We start from the raw sequence: 13,588 nt of genomic DNA, 5'->3' as shown, positions 1-13,588 counted from the left end.
GAGACATGATTCCCATGCACAAAGCCATGCTGACTATCCCTAATCAGACGTTGCCTTTCCAAATGCATATAAATCCTGTCTGTCAGAATCCCTTCCAATAACTTTCCCATCAATGATGTAAGGCTCACCGGCCTGTAGTTCCCTGGCTTATCACTGCTGCTCTTAATAAAAAAAGGCCCAACATTAACTATCCTCCAGTCTTCCGGTACCTCACCCATGGCTAACGATAATGCAAAAATCTCTGCTCGGGCTCCAGGAATATCCTCCCTTTCTTCCCATAGCATCCTAGGATACATCTGGTCAGGCCCTAGGGATTTATCTACCTTAATGCGCTTCAAAACCTCCAACACCGCCTCCTTTGTAATGTTGATATGCTCCAGGATATCGCTGTTCCCTCCCGTAAACTCACTAGCTTCCATGTCGTCTCCATGGGAAATAAAGACGAGAAGTATTCATTTAAGACCTCGCCCATTTCCCGTGGCTGCACACGTAGATTACCACACTGATCCTTAAGGGGACCGACTCTCACCCGAGCTTACTTTTACTCTTAATATACTTATAGAATATTTTAGGATTCTCCTTTATCTTATCTGCCAGGGAAATCTCATGGCCCCTTTTCTCCCTACTAATTTCTTTCTTGAGTTACTCCTACATCCACTGTACTCCTGGAGGGACTCGTTTGATCCCCGCTGCCTATACCTGACATATGCCTCCTTCTTTGTCCTGACCAGACCCTCTACATCCCTCATCAACCAATGTTCCCTAAACATGCCAGTCTTGCCCTTCCATCAAACAGGAATATGCCAGCCCATAACTATTCCTTTCTCACTTTTAAAAGCCTCCCACTTGCCAGACGTCCCTTTACCTGTAAACAGCCCCTTCCATTCAACTTTTGAGAGTTCCTGTCTGATGCCATCGAAATCAAACTTCCTCCAATTTAGGACTTCAACCTGAGGACCAGTCCTATCCTCTTCAATAACTATCTTGAAGCTAATAGAGTTATGGTCACTGGTCCCAAAGTGCTCCCTCACTAACACATCATCCACCTGCCCATCTTCATTTCCAAAGAGGAGGTCGAGTGTAGCCTTTTCTCTCATAGGGCCATCCACATACTGTTTCATAAAACTATCCTGGACACACTGAACAAATTCTTGCCCATCTGATCCATTAGCACTAAGGCAGTCCCAGTCAATATTAGGAAAGTTAAAATCACTTACTATTACAACCCGAAAATTCCTACACCTATCTGTGATTTCCCTGCATATATGCTCCTCAAATTCCCTCTGACTATTGGGGGGCCTATAGTATAATCCCATCAAAAAGATCACCCCTTGCTTAGATCTAAGCTCCATTCATATGGCCTCACTGGACTTTCCCCCCGGGATATCCTCTCTAACTACTGCTGTGATGTGCTCCCTAATCAATAGTGCAACTCCCCATCCTCTCTTCCCTCCAACTGAAGCATCGGTACCCCGTAACATTGAGCTGCCAGTCTTGCCTATCCCTCAACCACGTTTCTGTAATAGCTATAATATCACAATCCCATGTACTGATCCATGCTCTGAGTTCATCTGCCTTACATGTAAGGCCTCTTGCATTAAAGTACTTGCAGTTTAGTCGACCAGACCTTCCACGCTCCCTGTCAGGCCACTGCCAGGCCCGCCTACTGGATTTGCTTGCATTAACCTCTACATTTACCTCAACTATCTCATCGGAGAGACTACTTCTTTGAGTCCCACCTCTCTGCAAGACTAGTTTAAACCCTCCCGAGTAGTACTAACAAACCTCCCCGCAAGGATATTGGTCCCCTTCCAGTTTAGATGCAATCTGACCCTCTGCAACAGGTCACCTCTGCACCAGAAGAGATCCCAATGATCCAAGTAGCTGAAGTCCTCCCGCCTACACCAGCTCTTCAGCCACACTTTCATTTGACTAATCCTCCTATTCTTATCCTCACTAGCACGTGGCACAGGGAGTAATCCTGAGATTCTTCTTCTTCTTTGTCTTTGGCCTCCTTACCTCGAGAGACAATGGGTAAGCGCCTGGAGGTGGCCAGTGGTTTGTGCAGCAGCGCCTGGAGTGGCCATAAAGGCCAATTCTACAGTGACAGGCTCTTCCACAGGTGCTGCAGAAAAATTTGTCTGTCGGGGCTGTTACACAGTTGGCTCTCCCCTTGCGCTTCTGTCTTTTTTCCTGCCAACTGTGAAGTCTCTTCGACTCGCCACAGTTTAGCCCCTCCTTTATGTCTGCCCGCCAGCTCTGGCGATCGCTGGCAACTGACTCCCACGACTTGTGATCAATGTCACAGGACTTCATGTCGCGTGTGCAGACGTCTTTAAAGCGGAGACATGGACGGCCAGTGGGTCTGATACCAGTGGCGAGCTCGCTGTGCAATGTGTCTTTGGGGATCCTGCCAAGTTCCATGCGGCTCACGTTGCCAAACCATCTCAAGCGCCGCTGACTCAGTAGTGTGTATAAGCTGGGGATGTTGGCCGCCTCGAGGACTTCTGTGTTGGAGATACAGTCCTGCCACCTGATGCCAAGTATTCTCCGGCGGCAGTGAAGGTGGACTGAATTGAGACGTCGCTCCTGGCTGACATACATTGTCCAGGCCTCGCTGCCATAGAGCAAGGTACTGAGGACACAGGCTTGATACACTCGGACTTTTGTGTTCCGTGTCAGTGCGCCATTTTGCCACACTCTCTTGGCCAGTTCGGACATTGCAGTGGAAGCCTTTCCCGTGCGCTTGTTGATTTCTGCATCTAGAGACAGGTAACTGGTGATAGTTGAGCCTAGGTAGGTGAACTCTTGAACCACTTCCAGAGCGTGGCCGCCGATATTGATGGATGGAGCATTTCTGACATCCTGTCCCATGATGTTCATTTTCTTGAGGCTGATAGTTAGGCCCAATCCTGAGATTACCCATGGAGGTTCTACTTTTTAACCTTCTGCCTAACTCCCTATATTCACTTTGCAGGACCTTATCTCTCTTCCTGTCTGTGTCGTTAGCACCAATATGGACCACCACCTCTGGCTGCTCACTCTCCCCTTTCAGAATTTCCTGCAGCCACTCCGAGACATCCTTGCCCCTCGCAGCAGGGAGGCAACATACCATCCTGGTGCCTCTTTTGCGGCCACAGAAACGCCTACCTGCAGCCCTTACGATAGAATTCCCTATCACGATAGGTCTTACACCCCTTTTCCTCCCCTCTGTGAGGCAGAGCCCTCTGTGGTCCCATGGGCCTGGCTGTTGCTGCTTTCCCCTGGGAGGTCATCCACCCCAACAGTATCCAAAGCGGTCTATCTGTTTGAGAGGGGGGTGGCCACAGGGGTCTCCTGCACTACCTGCCTGTGCCTACTACTCTGTCTGGTGGTCACCCATCCCTTTTCTGCCTGTGCAGCTATTATCTGCGGTGTGACCACCTCGGTAAACATGTTATCCACGACTTCCTCAGCATTATGGATGCTCCACAGTGAATTCTCCTGCAGCTCCATCTCCATAATGCGGATCGCCAGTAGTTGCAGATGGATCCACTTCCTGCACACATGGTCACTAGGGACACTGGAAGCATCCCTGATTTCCCACAAAGGGCAGGAGGAGCAGATCACGGCGCTGAACTCTACTGTCATGACCTACCCTTAGACTAATTAGTTACACCCTTAATTAAGAAAAAATACTAATTACATGAGGGGCCTTTTTCTACCCACTTCAATCTAAGATTCTTAATAAACTACACTGAATTAAAAAAAGAAACACTTCAGTAGAACTCACCTTATCACCAGAGTTCTTTTCACACAAAAATAAACTTTTCACTTTTTTAAAGATATCTACATGCACTAATAGCGGCTACTCACACAAACAATCAGCTTGCAGCTCTCCTCTGACGTCACTGTTGGCTTTCTTCATGAAGAACTCTATCATATTATGGTCGCTCATCCTCAAGGGATTTCACACAACTAGATTGTCAATTATTCCTCTCTCTTTACACAATACCCAGTCTGGGATGGCCTGTTCTCTAGTTGGTTCCTCAACATATTGGTCCAGAAAACCATCCCGTATACACTCCAGTAATTCCTCCTCTACGTTATTGTGACAAATTTGATTTGACCAATCTATATGCAGATTTAAGTCACCCATAATTACAGATGTTGCATTATCGTATGCATCTCTAATTTCCTGTTTAAGACCATCCCCACATCACCACCACAGTTTGGGGGTCTATATATAACCCCCACTAACGTTTTTTGCCCCTTAGTGTTTCTCAGCTCTACCCATACAGACTCCACATCATCAGATCTCATATCCTTCCTCACTATTGTATTACTTTCCTTTTTAACCAGAAATGCAACTCCACCGCGGGTGGAAATAAGCCATTTTACTGATGGTGTGAATATTTGGTCAGAGGCTCATCGCAAGGCATCTCAAGGTTAACTATGTAACCAAGTGTGTGAACAGTTTGGCTTTTCGTCTCAAACATTTACAAAGGAGAGGGATGGAGTGTGTAGCTAGGAAATATTTGAAGCAGAGACAGAAAACAATGTCTTCAATCTTCTCAATATTTAATTGGCATTGCAGATGTGTGAGGTAATACATTTTGAAAGGAGGAATGAGGAGAGACAATACAAGTTAAATGGTATAACTATAAAGGTGGTGAAATAACAGAGACACCTGGAGTATTTGTACACAAATCTTTGTAGCCAAACCGTTAATAAATATATGGGATCCTCGGTTTTATAAATAGAGGCAAAAACAGAAAAAGCAAGGACATTATGTGAAACATATATAAAATACTAGTTCAGCTGCATCTGACGTCTTGTGTCGAATACTGGGAACCACACTTTAGTATGGACATGAAACCTTCGGAGAGGGTACAGAACTGTTTTACTAGAATTTGTCCAGGCATGAAGGATTACAGTTATGTATCTGGGGTTGTTCTGCTTAGAGCAGAGAACTCACAGAGGAGATTTTATTGAGGTGTTTAACATTAGGACGGGTTTAGATAAATTAAATAAAGAGAAACTGTTTCCAATGTCCAAAGGGTCACTAACCAGAGACACAGATTTAAGGCGATTGGTAAAAGAAGCAGACATGAGGATTTCTGTTTCTGAGTGGTTTGGATTTGGGATGCACTGTCTGATAGGCTGATGGATACAGATTCAATAGTATATCCCAAAAGGGAATTGGATAAATATCTGAAGAATATAAAATGTTCGGATATAGTGAAAGAGTCAGGGAGTGGGACTAACTGGATTGTTCTTTGAAAGGGTTCAGCACTGACTTGATGGGCCGAATGACATCATTCAGGGCTGTGTTATTCTATGTTTCTATGCTTGTTCCTGTCTGTACTTTCCCAATATTCCTATCCTTTCACCAGGTGTTTGATAAATTACCACATAACAGCCGGGTTACCAAATTAGAAACACATGGGATTAAAGGACCAATGTCAGCAGTGGCTCAGTTTGTAGCACTCTCCCCTTTCAGTCACAAGCTTCTAGGATCAAGTGTCACTGCAGGACTTGATGACAAGAATCAAGGCTGACACTGCAGTGCAGTACTGAGGGAGTGTTTCACTATCAGAGGTACCGCCTTATCAACGAAAAGGTAAAGCCAGGCCCCGTGTTGCCCACTCAGGTGGATGTAAAGATCCCATGGAATTATTTTGAAGGTCAGGGGAATTATTCCCAGTGTCCTGGTCAACATTTACCCCTCAATTCAACATCACAAAAACAGATCTGATCATGATCACACTGCTACTTGTGGGATCTTGCTGTGCGGAAATTGGCTGTGTTTTTCCTGCATTTACAAGACTGACTAAACGTTAAAAAGTATTCGTTGGTTGTAAATCGCTTTGGGACATGCAGTGATCATGAAGGCGTTACATAAATGGAAGTCCTTTTTTTTATTTTCAATGACAGCATGCAGGAAATTAGGTCAGTGACAGAAAGCAGACAGTAGTAGAGAATAGTTGTTGATCAGTCTGGAGGGAAGTACACAGTGGGGTTCCGCAGGGTTACTGTTGGAATGCCTGTTGCTGTATGTTAATGCAATGGGCTTGTGTACAGAGAGGATAATGTCAAAGTTTTCAGAGGGCAGGAAACTCAGAAATGTTAATAAACAGTCGGAAGGATAGTAACAGACCACAGGAGAGGATAGTAACAGACTTCAGGAGGACAGAGACTGACTGGTGAAATGGACAGGAACATGGCAGATGTAATTTAACACAGTGAAGTGTGAAGTGAGACATTTGGGTAGGAAATATGAGGTGAAACAATATAAACTCAATGGTACCATTATAAAGCGGGTGAAGGATTAGAGAGAAGTGGCGTGTACACACACAGATCTTTGAAGGTAACATGTAGTGTCTTTGGTGTTAGAGAGAGAGATACAGAGCAATAAAACTCAGGAGGAAATGCTGATGTTAATACATCATTGGTTAGGTCCCAGCTGGAGAATTGTGTCTAATTCTGATCACCACGGTTTGGTAAGGATGCCAAGGACTTTGTGAAGATACTGAGGTGATTTTCTGGAATGGTACCAGGGATCTGGGAATTCAGTTACGTTGAGAAATTGGAAAAGCTGGGATTGTTCTCTTTAGAGCACTGACGGGTAAGGGGAGATTTAATATAGAATTCAAAATCATGAGGAGTTTTGATAGGGTAATTAATGTGAAACTGTTTCCAGTGTCAGAAAGTGCAGTATTAAGAAGACACAGATTGAAGGTAATTGACAAAGAACCAGAGGTGAAATGAGGAGAATTTTCTTACACAGCAAGTTATTGGGATCTGGAATTCACTGCCTGAAAACATGATGGAAGCAGATTCAATAATATCTTTCAACCTCTCACACTGCTCAATGTACCACACCCCCATCACTCACCCATCAGCTGTCCATAACACTAAGGACTCACACATAACATTCACATACTCCACCTCACCCTCACACACCTTCCACTGATACCAGCCTCACACCCACATCTCACTGTCTCCACATACCACCAGCTATTGAGCTATGGAAGGCACATCACACAAACACTGTGAAACACAATTACTGTTGTTCCACCCCCTCTCTGACAGGACAAGGTGGCCCATAATCACGGGGGGCAGAAGTGAACTGGCGGGGGCCAGGCATATCTTCATCCCCTGAGCCTGAGGGAGGAGATGGTTCTCCACATCATGGGACTGGCTGTCACAGAGCCCGTGGCATCCGGCCTCGCCGACAGCATTCAGGCTGTCACTATGTTCCTGCCTTATGTTCCTTCTTAACTCCCGCCTCCCCCTCATCCTGCTGTCTGGGATGATGTCCAAGCTGCAGATGGGACCATGGACCTCCTGCTTTCCATCCCACCCCCAATCCCTAACCCCAACCTTCCAATTCTGATTTATACTTTCCAACGATAACTGAAAACTGCCAGCTTCCTAATCACAGCAGCTCCAGGAGACAGAGAGAGAGCAGCAGCACAGCACTGATGGTGCAGCCCCATCACTTGGTCTGATACTCACAGACAACAGATCAAATACTTACACTGTGTGTGCTGTAGAGGCTGGTAAAGAGTCAGAATCTACACGTGGTGAGTCACCGAGCACGAGTGAGCTGCAGCCAGGCCAGGGAGAAAGGATAGTTCATGTGTCAGATGACCGGAGGGCAATGTCACAAACGAGTTATAATACACAGGACTCAGATATGAAATTTGCTGGAGCAGCATCCAGGAGAATGATGATGGATATGGACACTGAGATACTTTGTCCATTGACAGGCCTGTCAGACAGTCTGTTGTCACGATCAAAGAACATGGAGGAGTCCAGCTCCAACATGGCACAGGACATTGCACAGAGCTTGAAGCCCATTTTTTCCCCTGTGGAAGTGGTCACTAACTCCATGACAGCACTAGCGGACCCAGCCTTGATGCAGTGTCTGGTGACCATTGTCTCAGCTTCCACTGCAGCACAGACGGCAGACACCCAACGTCCCTGTGATGCAGTGGAAACTCAGACTGCTTGCTGCCATGCAGGATCAGACTGCTGTCATCATGGCTGTGGATATCAGTGTTCAAAGGGGTTTGCAGGCTATCACAACAGTCCAGCAATCTGTGATCCAGTAGATTACTAAGATTACTGAGATGTCGCCCCGGGGGAGTGACAGTGTCTCCGTGGAGTATGAACCTGCTGTCCTCTCTCAGGATGACAGTATTTGTTCTCCTTTCACTGTCACTCCACCAATGTCCTTGCTGTTACCCATTAGCCAGTACAGGCTGCTGCTGCCCATGTCGTGGTGGTGCAGTCTGAATCCGTGCCCTCAAGGCCCAGAGCTGCTCGAGTACGTCCTGCAAGGCCATCTGCAGTCTCTCCCAGTGAAAGTCAGCAGCCTTCCACCATCCATGCTGCAGTCACTGGGGAAACACTGTGTAGGAGCACTAGGCAAGTCGAGGGATCCACAAGACAGGCACTAAGGGAATATTCAAGGGTGAATAGTTCAGCTTTGTTTGTATAATTGGATATGTTATTGGATAAAGATGTCAATGAACAGGTTTTTGTTGGTGTTTTTTTATTGCAGGACACTGTGATGGGGTGTCTCAGATGGGTGTAATGGGGGAGAATGGAGGATCCATGGTGGGAAAGGGAAGTTCTGCTGTGGGAACCGAAATTCTAGCAGGGTCTCTCCGACAGCCTGCCAGGTTCAAAGGCATCCAGGAAATATCCTCCCTCACTCCTCCTCCTGAGGTACCCTCCGGATTCCTGGTTCCGATGCCTGTGTCCTCATGATGGTGATGATATGAAGGATGCAGCAGAACACCATGAACTTGGACACCTGCTCCAGTGAGTACTGGAGGGCTCCCCCCGAGCGGTTCAGACGTTAGAAGCATTGCTTCATCACACCGATGGTCTGTTCCACCATGTTCCTGGTGACTCCATTGCTCACGTTATACATGGGTTATTTTCATGCGGCTGGTCGGCATTGATGCTGGGGGTAGAATTAGGAGTGATGTGCAGAGTGAGGTAGGCATTGTCTCCGAGGAGCCACATTCTGGTTCTGCATAGAGGCCCGAAGTGTTGGGACCGGCTGCCTGCTTCAGAATGAAGGTGTGGTGACTGCTGCCAGGATAGTGGACATTCACCAACATGATGTACAGGGCATGCTCACACACTAACTGTACATTAATGGAGTGAGAGTTCTTTCAGTTCCTGTACCTCTCCCCGTTGACATTCGGGCCGCGCAGAGCCACCTCCACCAGCAGGAATCCCGCTACACGGACAAAGCCACGGGACCTCTCACCCTGCTTCACCCTGCGGAGGTGAAAATGATATATTCACCTCACCCGACATAGATGGCCTCCATTAACCAGCAGATACATCATTGGACAGCATAGAGATAGACAATGGATACGTCACACGATGCTGCCTGGGAAGATCCAGATACATAGAAGTTCAATGAAACTGTGACCTTAACGGCTATGGACAGCTCCGTCCTCACCCTGGTGTGAGGCCCAGGTCGTGTTACAGGAGGTGACACTGCTATGTGACCACCTCCTTATTGAATCAGAGTCACCTCACACACTGCTCCTGGGTTAGGTGTAGGTAGGAAAAGTGCTCTTGGGAAACCTGGGGTGGGTAGCGGAAAGCCCCCTCCCTCTTTACAAAGAACAAAGAACAAAGAACAAAGAAAATTACAGCACAGGAACAGGCCCTTCGGCCCTACAAGCCTACGCCGATCCAAATCTTCTATCTAAACCTGTAGCCTATTTTCTAAGGGTCTGTATCTCTTTACTTCCTGCCCATTCATGTATCTGTCCAGATACATCTTAAAAGACGCTATCGTGCCCGCGTCTACCACCTCCGCTGGCAATGCGTTCCATGCACCCACCACCCTCTGTGTAAAGAATTTTCCACGCATATCCCCCCTAAACATTTCCCCTTTCACTTTGAACTCATGTCCCCTTGTAATTGAATCCCCCACTCTGGGAAAAAGCTTCTTGCTATCCACCCTGTCTATACCTCTCATGATTTTGTACACCTCAATCAGGTCCCCCCTCAACCTCCATCTTTCTAATGAAAATAATCCTAATCTACTCAACCTCTCTTCATAGCTAGCGCCCTCCATACCAGGCAACATCCTGGTGAACCTCCTCTGCACCCTCTCCAAAGCATCTACATCCTTTTGGTAATGTGGCGACCAGAACTGCACGCAGTATTCCAAATGTGGCCGAACCAAAGTCCACTACAACTGTAGCATGACCTGCCAACTCTTGTATTCAATACCCCGTCTGATGAAGGAAAGCATGCCGTATGCCTTCTTGACCACTCTATTGACCTGTGTTGCCACCTTCAGGGAACAATGGACCTGAACACCCAAATCTCTCTGTACATCAATTTTCCCCAGGACTTTTCCATTTACTGTATAGTTCACTCTTGAATTGGATCTTCCAAAATGCATCACCTCGCATTTGCCCTGATTGAACTCCATCTGCCATTTATCTGCCCAACTCTCCAGTCTATCTATATTCTGCTGTGTTCTCTGACAGTCCCCTTCACTATTTGCTACTCCACCAATCTTAGTGTCGTCTGCAAACTTGCTAATCAGACCACCTATACTTTCCTACAAATCATTTATGTATATCACAAACAACAGTGGTCCCAGCACGGATCCCTGTGGAACACCACTGGTCACACGTCTCCATCATGAGAAACTCCCTTCCACTGCTACTCTCTGTCTCCTGTTGCCCAGCCAGTTCTTTATCCATCTAGCTAGTACACCTTGGACCCCATGCGCCTTCACTTTATCCATCAGCCTACCATGGGGAACCTTATGAAACGCCTTTCTGAAGTCCATGTATATGACATCTACAGCCCTTCCCTCATCAATCAACTTTGTCACTTCCTCAAAAAATTCAATTAAGTTGGTAAGACATGACCTTCCCTGCACAAAACCATGCTGCCTATCACTGATAAGCCCATTTTCTTCCACATGGGAATAGATCCTATCCCTCAGTATCTTCTCCAGCAGCTTCCCTACCACTGACGTCAGGCTCACCGGTCTATAATTACCTGGATTTTCCCTGCTACCCTTCTTAAGCAAGGGGACAACATTAGCAATTCTCCAGTCCTCCGGGACCTCACCCGTGTTTAAGGATGTTGCAAAGATATCTGTTAAGGCCCCAACTATGTCCTCTCTCGCTTCCCACAGAAACCTGGGATAGATCCCATCCGGACCTGGGGACTTGTCCACCTTAATGCCTTTTAGAAGGCAAAACACTTCCTCCCTCCTTATGCCGACTTGACCTCGAGTAATCAAACATCTGTCCCTAACCTCAACATCCGTCATGTCCCTCTCCTCGGTGAATACCGATGCAAAGTACTCGTTTAGAATCTCACCCATTTTCTCTGACTCCACGCATAACTTTCCTCCTTTGTCCTTGAGTGGGCCAATCCTTTCTCTAGTTACCCTCTTGCTCCTTATATATGAATAAAAGGCTTTGGGATTTTCCTTAACCCTGTTTGCTAAAGATATTTCATGACCCCTTTTAGCCCTCTTAATTCCTCGTTTCAGATTGCGCCTACAATCCCGATATTCTTTCAAAGCTTCGTCTTTCTTCAGCCTCCGAGACCTTATGTGTGCTTCCTTTTTCCTCTTAGCTAGTCTCACAATTTCACCTGTCATCCATGGTTCCCTAATCTTGCCATTCTACCCCTCATTTCCACAGGAACATGTCTCTCCTGCACGCTAATCAACCTCTCTTTAAAAGCCTCCCACATATCAAAAGTGGATTTACCTTCAAACAGCTGCTCCCAATTTACATTCCCCAGCTCCTGCCGAATTTTGGTATAGTTGGCCTTCCCCCAATTTAGCACTCTTCCTTGAGGACCACTCTCGTCTTTGTCCATGAGTATTCTAAAACTTTCGGATTTGTGATCACTATTCCCAAAGTCGCCCCCTACTGATACGTCAACCACCTGGCCTGGCTCATTTCCCAACACCAGGTCCAGTATGGCCCCTTCCCGAGTTGGACTATTTACATCCTGCTCTAGAAAACCCTCCTGGATGCTCCTTACAATTTCTGCTCCATCTAGACCTCGAACATTAAGTGAATCCCAGTCAATGTTGTGGCCATTTCAGAGACATGGGTAGAGCAGGGACAGGAATGGATGTTGCGGGTTCCGGGATTTAGATGTTTCACTAAGAACAGAGAAGTTGGCAAAAGAGGGGGTGTGTGTGGCATTGTTAATCAATTAAAATATTACAGCGGCAGAAAGGACGTTTGAGGACTCGTCTACTGAGGTAGTCTGGGCCGAGGTTAGAAACAGGAGAGGAGAGGTCACCCTGTTGGGAGTTTTCGAAAGACCTCCAAATAGTTCCAGAGATGTAGAGGAAAGGATAGCAAAGATGATTCTTGACAGGAGCGAGAGGAACAGGGTAGTGGTTATGGGGGACTTTAACTTTCCAAATATTGACTGGAAATACTATAGTTCGAGTACTTTAGATGGGTCTGTTTTTGTCCAGTGTGTGCAGGAGGGTTTTCTGACACCGTATGTAGACAGGCCAACCAGGGGCGATGCCAGATTGGATTTGTTACTGGGTAATAAACCCGGCCAGGTGTTAGATTTCGAAGTTTGTGAGCACTTTGGTGATAGTGATCACAATTCTGTTAGGTTTACCTGAGCGATGGGCAGGGGCAGGGATATACAGCAGGGCAAGAATTATAGCTGGGGGAAAGGAAATTATGATGCGATTAGGCAAGATTTCGGATCCGTAGGATGGGGAAGGAAACTGCAGGGGATGGGCACAATCGAAATGTGGAGCTTATTCAAGGAGCAGCTACTGCGTGTCCTTGATAAGTATGTACCTGTCAGGCAGGGAGGAAGTTGTCGAGCGAGGGAGCCGTGGTTTACTAAAGAAGTTGAAGAGCTTGTCAAGAGGAAGAAGAAGGCTTATGTTAGGATGAGACGTGAAGGCTCAGTTCGGGCGCTTGAGAGTTACAAGCTAGCCAGGAAGGATCTAAAGGGAGAGATAAGAAGAGCAAGGAGAGGACACGAGAAGTCATTGGCGGATAGGATCAAAGAAAACCCTAAGGCTTTCTATAGGTATATCAGGAATAAAAGAATGACTAGAGATAGGTTAGGGCCAATCAAGGATAGTAGTGGGAAGTTGTGTGTGGAATCGGAGGAGATATGGGAAGTGTTAAATGAATATTTTTCGTCAGTATTTACAGTGGAGAAAGAAAATGTTGTCGAGGAGAATACTGAGATACAGACTACTAGGCTAGATAGGATTGAGGTTCACAAGGAGGAGGTGTTAGCAATTTTGGAAAGTGTGAAAATAGATAAGACCCCTGGGCCAGATGGGATTTATCCTCGGATTCTCTGGGAAGCCAAGGAGGAGATTGCAGATCCTTTCTCCTTTATTTTATGTCGTCATTGTCGACAGGAATAGTGCTGGAAGACTGGAGGATAGCAAATGTTGTCCCCTTGTTCAAGAAGGGGAGTAGAGACAGCCCTGGTAATTATAGACCTGTGAGCCTTACTTCGGTTGTGGGTAAAATGTTGGAAAAGGTTATAAGAGATAGGATTTATAATCATCTTGAAAAGAATAACTTCA

This window comes from Heterodontus francisci, unplaced genomic scaffold, assembly GCF_036365525.1.
Source record: "Heterodontus francisci isolate sHetFra1 unplaced genomic scaffold, sHetFra1.hap1 HAP1_SCAFFOLD_261, whole genome shotgun sequence".
In the NCBI taxonomy this organism is placed as follows: Eukaryota; Metazoa; Chordata; class Chondrichthyes; order Heterodontiformes; family Heterodontidae; genus Heterodontus; species Heterodontus francisci.
The sequence above is the reverse complement of the archived record's forward strand: the minus strand, read 5'-3'. Positions refer to the sequence as shown.